Consider the following 10,169-nt stretch of genomic DNA (forward strand, 5'->3'; position numbering starts at 1 on the left):
ACGACTGGGTTCGATAAGGCAATCATAAAGTCATACATTCTTGCTGTGACTTGGCCCGAGATAACACGGCGGACTACACATTCCGCGCAAACCAATCATAGCTCACAGGTTATTCACGGCCTGTGTGAGGCACGAAGGTAAACAATGTTTTTTGGTCAACTGGCAGCAAAAACATCACTTCTCTTTGTCATGTTTTACTCTTGTATTTGGTGTTAAAACGTCGTATAACATGTCTTAGATGCTGTCAAACGTGAGGAGAAAAACTAAAGTCGAAAATGGTTGTTTTTTTTCATACGTTTTCTTGTTACGCAAAACACACATTTTTCTTCCCATCATCCTGCGTATGTCTCTTAAGACCATTTTAAGGACGATACTATCGGCCCCGAAAAGAAAAGTGGTTAAAAAATGTTTTGTTTGTTTCCATAGAGTGAAAAAAAAGTTATTGATCTTTTTTGCAAAGCATCTTAGGGACAAATCTTTCTCTGGAGTTTTTTTTGTTCACAGTCTGGGATATACTGGAAAACGTGTGTGGCACATCAAAGAGAATGGCATGAACAGGCCTTACAAACTCCCATGTGGCGTCCTTCAAAATAAATGCATCTGCACTTTGAAGTGAAAGAGCTTTATTTATGGAAGGGGAGCTGAAAAGTAGGCACACCGGTATGACCGACAAGAGTGGTGGGGGGATTCTATCATTCAGTCCGGTAAATGACTAATAACGACAGAGCACTCTAAATCAATAATTCAGGTTAAGATGATAATCAGGTTAAGATGATAATGTATGCATGCAGAGTTTGTATCACAACAGAAGCCTTACATGGTTTTATCACATGTGAACAAAGTAGGTTAAACCATGACATGTGAAGGGAATGTTTGAAAAAGCTGCCTGATTTGGTCAATTCATATTATGTAAAGTTAAATGTGCTTCAACTGACGGCTATGCAAATGGTTTATTCATTACACGGCATAGTCAATGCTCAATTCTGATTGGTCGATTTTAGTTCTCTTACATTTTTGCTAGCCGCTGTTAAGGAAAATCAAGGGACTATGTGGAATGATATCAGTCCGCAGAAACAACACTAGTTAATTTTACATCAGCTGTGGACATCAGAAAACCCCTTTGAATATTTTTTGAACATTCACTTTTATATTTGTGGAGAGCACGTAACTTTGGATTCATGGCGGCTAAACTGTCCCCAGTAAGGAAAAGAAAAACAGAGTAAGAGAAGGAAATAGGTTAAAAGACTTAACGCTTGGCGTCAGAAAAATCAACAGAATAAGACAGACAGGAAGTGGATACGGTAAGTTCTCTGGCAGTGTTGAAAGACTGGTGTGACTACCCGATTTGCGTGTCTGTCCGATTTGAAAAAGTCCTATTTCGGTTGCCGTTCGTAGCTGTCCAATATGGAGGACCAACTCGCGCTTGCACAGTGCAAATCGCGCAGACATGCAAATCGGGCAGTCACAACTGGATAATGGATAAATGTGCTACCGTCAAGCTGCTGTCGCCGACTATTTATTTTATTGCGAGTCAACTTGTTGGGATATTTAGTAAGTAGCCATGTAATACGCAGGATAATGTTCAGCAATGTCTGCTTCAGTGTTACTTCTGAGCCTCGCTTCACATTGCCCGTTGCATAAACAATAATCAAATTGCCGTGACGCAGACAAATGAAGGCGGGGCTTAAGGAAAACGCAAGTGCCCAAATTGTGCATTCAGCCAATGAGAGCAACATATGCCCATTGCACTGTGCAGCAGGCTAGCTTATTTGAAGACTGCTTGCCAAACAGCCATCTTTGGGGAGAAGTGCCATCACTGAGATGTTTCTCCTCAGAAAAACATCCTGCCTGCGTCCCCCTTCCTTCCCTCCCGTCTCTCTCCCTTCCTGCAGCTTCCTCACCTCACTAAAGTCCCCAATGAAGGAACTTGTCATCTGTACACCTCCTTCTTGTCATGTTTTCTTTCCCCTCCTCCCCCTTCCCCCCTCCTCTCTGTAACTTTCACTTTCCCTGCCTCGTCTTCCTCGGAGCCGGTCCGTAGTGACAGCGCTGCCTCTTCCTCTGGATGCTGGGGGGCTGACAAGGGGAAGGAAGGGAGGCCCCAAAAACACTGAGAGACCTCCCTGCACTCTCACCAAGAGAGGCGTATAGGAGGGGAAACAACTGAATTAGTGGAGGAGAAGGAGAAAAGAGGCAAGTTCAGACCAAGCAAGAAAGAATAAGGGAAATATATGGTAAAATGGAGCGAAAAGGTGAGGGATTAAAAAAAGGAGGGGGTGCAGAGAGTGTGCAGGGAAGGCTGTGGGGATATGAAACATCCTCAGGCAATATTCCTCAGTCTCAATTCTCTCACGGTGAAAAGACGAAAACGTAGCTTTTATGCCGCAAACTTTGCTGCGTTGTAGACGAGGCTTAGGAGTAAGTGCAGTGGGGCGAGGATGATGAGGAATACAAATGTTAACTCTCCTTTGACTGCAAAACATCGGGCATTAAGTCGTTACTTGTGAGGTGTGATCTTTTTTGACAAGGGCATCAGAGCAACCACAGTGGGCTGCCAGAGAGGTTGAGCAGAATGAACTTGTGGCCGCGCTGACCCGCTGACACACACTTCATCATTCATTACATTCATCTGCATGGTCTTTTCAGTAGACGGGAAAATCGATCTTCCTCTAAAAACTTCCTTAAACAGTGATTTTCCAAAGATACCTTAGTAGCTTTAGCTAGAAACAGCAGGTATGTAAAGCTTTAGAATTCCTAACATGTTGAAGTGATGTGCTGTGTAGAGTCATTTAAAGTTCGTAGGCTCCCTTTAGGACCAGAACAAAAGAGCAAACGTTTAAGGAATGGATTAAAAAGTGTGATTATTTGCTCCAACATAAGATGATAATTAGCATGATCGGCTAACTAGCTTACTTAGCAAATCATAGCCATAGTAACATTAAAGTCCCTATTCACTGTTTGGAAGTGACTCTGTCTTGTGTGTGACAGGTTTTTAAGTTTACAGTAAGTTACCTGAGATAATGTAAGCGTTACATTTGCCAAATACATTGGCTAGCCCTCATCCCAGAAGCATTTCCTCTGGTAAGGCTAACAATGAAAACACAATTTGAACGAGCAAGACGAGGTAACGTTAGAAGGAAACAACTGTGATTTTTTAAAATTTTATTATACTTATAATGCTCGGTATAACAAGCTCCAAACTGCTAAATAAAAACAATGCTATTTCTTAACCTCCATGTATAATAGGAATGAGAAACCTGCTTTTCCTACCTCTGTTGGAAATCAAATATATACTGTAATATTACAAATGACAAAGAGTTTCCTGTGGTTTCACTGTAAACTGTGCTATGCAAGATCTAAAGACAGGCATAGCAACTGTAACCAAGGTGGGCAGGGACTCGCACATGATCAATTACCTCAGAAATTGACCACATAAGTAAGTTTTTGAAGAAACTGCTCTACTTTTATGTTAAAGTTGTGCATAAAGTGCATTTTGATTAGCGCTTGGAGAACTCTCCGGGCTTCCCTTTTCTGACCACACGTGTAGATGGAGCCTCAGGCTATGAAGTGTGTGTGTGTGTGTGTGTGTGTGTGTGTGTGTGTGTGTGTGTGTGTGTGTGTGTGTGTGTGTGTGTGTGTGTGTGTGTGTGTGTGTGTGTGTGTGTGTGTGTGTGTGTGTGTGTGAGGTTTAGAGAGGTGTGTGGGCGCAACTGACGCATGTTGACTGCTTTAGAAGAACAAGGTCTGCAGAGCTAACATGACAAGTTCCCCTCATTCTTCTGCCCCCTGTCACTCTACTCTCATTATGAATTATTGGCCTGCCACACAACAGCCAGATATTATTATAATGTGAACTAGGTCATTGGAAACTGTGGCATGACTCACTCAGGTTCGAGGATGCGAATTTCAAGCATTTGCCCATTATATCATAACACATGTCTACTTCTCTTGCGGACATAATGCAAATTGGTAAAGTATAAGTGAAGTATTCCTGTTTGATCGCTACATGAGGTAGAGCTAGTAGGCATATTCTCTCTCCTATACATCTCATTATGTAACACACTTATTTACAGAAGACATGAAACAGATTTTGTGCAATATCACAGATAGCATGCTGTTTTTGAACCCATTGAGGGTCATTACGCGTGGGGATTTTCGTACATCACCCATCAGAGATATGATTATCAGGAAGAAAATACAATTTCCCTCAGTTGTTTATAAAGGGCACCGGGTTTAATTCAATCAGACACAGCAGGATACACAAGAACAATAAAGCTGAGCCAATATAGAGCTATGTTGCTTTCTTATTTTATTCTTGGCACATGCGGAGCAAATACGGAGGAAAAAAAAGAACGTAATTGGAATTTTAAGTCCTGAGTTTTGGAGTCTGCCGACGTCCAGGTTTGTCATTTCTTCGGGGGCTTTAACCAAAGCCCAGGCTGCCTGTTCTGTCTTAGACAGATAAACCCTGCAAGCCCAAACCTGCACTGCGAGTCTTAACTATTATTTAAAGAAGCACCCATGAGGGCTAATGTCTGACGTCACGGCTATTGTAGTGGGTGTGATTAGTTGGAAATAGATTTGGAATCAGAGCTAAGAATGGCGTCTTCAAGGGAACGTGATTGATGTGATCCTGAAAGGCCTCAAGCCCTGGAGAATATTCATAAATTACAATTTAGTGGTGCAATATTTTCATTTCCGCCACCAATAGAAATACAGTAGATATAAGTGAATGTTTGTACATCAAGGTTTTACTTTGCTCTTCTAAACAACCAGCGTCTGTTTCCTCTCTGGCTCAGAGGAAAGGGGATTGCTTGAAATACAAAAATAGGTAGGCAGCAGTCGCCACAATGATAAAACAGACAGGGAAAACTCATTAAAAGAAAAAAACAAGCTTTCACAGTGCTGAAAACACAGGTGAATTCCTGTCAGGCTAAGAGCAAATGTTTAGAAGATTAAATCATAGGAAAAGAATGAGCTATAGGTTAGAGAATGCAAATCTTTTAATAACGAAGTTGTTCATAGAAGTCTGATTTACTTTATTTAACACAAATGTATTACTTGTGTTTATAAAACGGACAAGTCAAATCAAGCAATCTGATTGGTTCTTAGCCGTGATATACTGAGCGTATACCACGGGTAGAATTGTAAGTTACTTTTCACAACAAGTCAGTATCCCTCCGCGTCTGAGAAAAACAGTATACAGTTGGGCTGAAAAGCAAACTGCTTGCTTCGCGTCGGGCCGAACCACGCCCCTTAGCTGTGATATAATGAGCATATGAGCCTGTCGTGAGCTATTGCTTAATCATAATGTTTAAAGATACCCTCTTCTTTCTAGATTTGGTTGGAAGACATACAATAAGTTACAGTGGCATGGACTTTTATTGTTATACTTTAAGTATTGTTTGCCTATACTTTTACACAAACAATCTCATTGTCAAGTTTTCTGTGAAATAATCCATCTCCACAATGATTTGACTTTACTTTTATAAAGTAAAGTATGTCGGATTCAAAGATTATGCCACTTTAGAGTCTCATGCCAGCACCAGCAAGGTGTTTGTTGCTGAAATAAGTTTCCGACTTTGCCGAAAACTATAATTTCAGGAGGAAATTGCTTTATGTCTTAACGGCGTGCAACACAGCTGTATTTTCAGACCGCCACAATCAGGACAGACATTAAAGCCTCGGGGTGGTTTTGTGAAGGATATGTTTTGTTTGAGTTACATCGACATGGTCTCTTTATATACAGCTTTTCCCGAGAGACCATTATCCCTCTGGAGACCTCCCCCATGGACATTCTTCAGTTAAGAATGGAAGGGTTTTGCAAAACATATAAAGAAAATGATAGTTAACGTAGCTTGAGTTACGTAGAAAAATGCTAATGCAGGCTGTGCATACAGTGCCTTAGGAGAATGAACATATAGCTTGCAGACTAGAATACATTCAGGGGTTTTCTGGGAAATAATTCAATATTCTTTCAATATTTGCATTTATCTTCGATTCCATGCCCAAAACCAACGTCTATAGAATAAAACGTTGTATAATACATGACTGCGGGCGGTACACAGGACCGGTTTACAGATCAGCACGGCCTCAGCAGAGCACACATCATTTTCTTTATGTCACTTGTAAAAGACCCATTTATAACTGTGAAATTCAGTCAATAAATTCTACTGGCCTCTGCGGCCTTTTTCTCCCCCTGCGGAACACATCACTATAATGTCACCATGAAACGCTTTCAGAATATTCCCCAATCTCCGCAATAAACAAAAAATGAGCGAAAACATTACTCACACTGTAAACACCTCTGGCTTTTTCGCAGGGAGCTCCCACTTTACTCCAAAGTAATGTTTCATTGCATCAAATTCGATGCATATTTCTCACACTGGGGTATTTCTTTTTCTATATGGAAGATGCTAACTCCTTGTTGACACTGCCAAGCTGTGGAGGAGTTTTATGACGCACCGAGAGCACCCTTGACTGGCTTCATGAGGTGCGAAGTCACCACGGTCAACTTATACAGTGAAGGTTCAGGATAAAAATGCAGAATCAGCTCTGGGTACGGTGCCACCTCTGCCCCATTCACCCTGAACACTTCAAATAGTTTGGGTTTCTTAAGAAGAATGGACAAGTAGGAGATCTTTTGGATTTGATTACATAAAGGGGTTAAGCTTTCAGGAAGAATACACTAGACTTAGATGCTTTAAATATTCAGAGGGTGTTTTTGAAGCATTGCAGAAGCTTGTTAAGAAAGGATTTGCAGTTGGAGGTTAAATACACTGAGAGCTCACGTGCTAAAGTGTATTTTCATGTCTCTGTCAGTAGCTATATTCCACAGTGGAATAAAACAGAGGGGTGCAAAACATCTACTTGGGTTAACTTGTCTATGCTTATCTATCTTTTTCTGAAAGGGCGAAGTCAAATGCAAGCAAGTTCAAGACATAACTCTACCTACAAAAAAAATGTATTTTCTAAATGGCAACATGCTGAGGCAGTTATACAGAAGGACAAGATGCCTCATCTTTTAAATGGTGTACTGATATGGGAACTTTTTGTTTTTGAAAATATACATAAATGGTCGTATAATGATGTGACTTCCAAGTTTGAGTGCCCTAAAAGTGCATTATTTCTATAAGCCAGCAGGGGGCGACGACACTGGTTGCAACAATTGTTCAAATTGTATAGAAGTCTATGAGAGTATGACCCTACATTTAACTTGGTTTATTTCCACGGTAAACATTTTCCCTATGACTTTATCTTTTTAACCGCTAGTTACAAGTGTTCTTTAGTACAGCAGAATGTTCTTTTTGTCAAATAGACCAGGGCTGTCAAACTCAAGGCCCGGGGGCCAAATCCGGCCCGGCCCGCGACTTCATTTCATGTGGCCCCATAAGAGCTTGCAAAGAATATAATATGTTTGTTATACGGTTACATGGCGAAGCACGTTGCCCATAAACTACATGTCCCACAATGCATCTCAAATTTGACTTTTTTCTCAGAATTTGACTTTTTTGTTTCAAAATATGCTTTTTTTTTTTCTAAATATGCTTTTTTTGTCAGAATTTGTCTTTTTTTTCAAAATATGCCTTTTTTCTTAAAATGTGCCTTTTTTGCAAAATGTGATGTTTCAAAATTTTACTTTTTTCCAAAATGTTAATTTTTGCCCCAACATTTCACTTTTTTTTCTTTTTTTTTCTAGAATGTGGCTTTTCTTTTTAAATGATTTTGTGACATTCTCACTGAAGAGACTTGCAATTATTTGCCCTAGACTTCTGCTTTCAGACGTAGTTAATGATGAAGTTATTACCCTATCCGATAATAATCCAATGCAGTGGCAATATTGTAATATAATACATTATTTTATATATATTAAATATTTGTATATGTATTTTTATATAGTCTTGAAGTTACAACTGGCCCTTTGAGTGCGACCATAATGCTGATGTGGCCCGAGATGAAATTGAGTTTGACACCCCTGAAATAGACGATAACGCTGTGAATGTCTTCGGGTGTGGCTACCTTGTGATTGACAGGTTGCTATGACACAATATTTGGGTATTCAGGGTTTTAGTTTTAGAACCTTAACTTTATCCACCTGACTAATCTCCATTCTTTTGTCACTTTTCATTAAAAAAAAGATTTTCCTCTGAAGAAATTTGAGTTTCTATGAATGCTAATCCTGAATGTGTTTAGCCACATCATTCTAACTGTACTTTAATGCAGCTTACATGTTTTTCTTATCTTCTTAGGTTTGTGGAACAAGGCAGTGCACAAGAAAATGATTCATGATTAAATGTATAAGTGGACTTTTAATCTACGAAAGGGCACATTTAGAGAAATACTGGGCATGTGTAATATCCCAAAAGGCATCAATGAATAATGCAGAACCTTTTGAAAAGAGTCCTAAAAACCACTAAAGGAGATTTAGAAACGACCACAAAAGCATATGATCACTTTAAATAAAGGAAAATAACAGTTTACTCTTTTTTTGTATTGATTTGTGTGTATTTCATCTATTTAAAACATATCCTATTAAAAACAACAGATGTGTCATGTAGCCTGTCATCCTGTCTGTGAAACTTAAAAAAAAACCTGACATTTTCTTTAATTATGGAGCCAAAAAACTGACCTGTATTTCACCACAAATTAAACCAGACAAGGTTAACTCATTAAACTTGACCACATCAGCGAAGATGCTAATATAAAAGCTTCTCACCAGCTAATTACATTTTCCACCATCATTAAAGCTGGGGTCTGTTTAAAGGGCATGTGTCCCATCATCACTAACAGAAGGCTGTTAGGAACTTAACAGTAAACACAAATCTTAAGTAGGATTACATAACATGCGGAAATCTAAATAAAGGGAAGAAAGCAGAAAGTATTTGAAAAATAAAAAAACTGATTTAGTTTGAGAGAGCAGCACCTGGGAGAACATCATCTGCATTTAATTAAAGATAACTGTCTTAAAAGTTATTATATTTATTCATCAAGGTCGTCCACTTATGGGTTCCAAATAAAATATGTTATGCAATTTACATGAAATTTCAATAATTACTGGTGATTCAAAGAGGAACTTATGGGGATATTGACCCAGCAAAATCTCCCAGAGGCTGTAGAGAAATGTGAATGACATCGACTAGATAAAAGTAACTAACTTGTACGGTAAGGTTGTATATATTAAGACTTCCACCCAGCCTAACAGCCTCAGTTAGTACAGTCTTCAGATCAGAACCCTACGGGCTGTCAGATGAGGTACGTTTCGTTTAGAGGCAGCGGATAACCCTGCCCGACCTCCAGGAACATCAGTTTGTAGAACATTGTGTTAGAAAATCCTCCAGGGATCTGAGTCGGGAGCTCTGGCGCTAATAGGTACAGATATCCATTTTCTTTCCTGCCTGCGCCTTCTTCCTCGTTCCCCCTGCACTGCAAGAAATGTCCGTCTCAAATGTACTTATACAGGAAGGTGGCAGCTGCGGACAAAGTTAGTAAATGTGCAAGGAAGTAGTGGCAAATCAAAGATAATATATAATTGTTTTGTCACACATTCTGCCATATTGGTAAAGTCAAACTGCTGTCTTGAGCATGTGTTATTTAACTACACTGAACATTTGGCCTATTGTTATTTAAATTATCTGTTGAGTGTCACAATAATGAAAGTGCTGTTTTACACCAGAAGGCTATTTGCCCATTAAACTGACAAAAAACCGAATGCTTTTTTGTGCTCCCAGTAAATCGAGTTTAAGCAGGTACAAGCCTTTTGTGACTTCACAGTAACTTAAAAGCCAACTACAGTGCAGTGTCTAATGGACACAAGGAAGAGGTATTGACACCTCAGGCGGACAAATACAGATAGAAAACAGAGAGGTAAAACTTTCATGAATATTTATATATTCAAACATTCAGATTTGTTGGAGTGTAGATTTAGTAGAGAAACACAACTGACACTTTAAGGCTGTGAGGTAGAGTGATCTTCTAGCGATTGTATGGTTTGGGGTTCAATTCCAGTCCCTGCATTCAACATGTGGATGTGTCCTTGGGCAAGATAATTGACCCCGAGTTGCTCCTGATGGTATGGACAGCGGTGAATGAATGTGTGTTCGTTTCTTTGTGCAGGTGGCTCTTCTCTATGAATGGGGGAATGCTGACTTGTACAGAAAATGTAAATGTGC

This window comes from Notothenia rossii (genome assembly GCF_949606895.1).
Source record: "Notothenia rossii genome assembly, chromosome: 10".
Classification (NCBI taxonomy): Eukaryota; Metazoa; Chordata; class Actinopteri; order Perciformes; family Nototheniidae; genus Notothenia; species Notothenia rossii.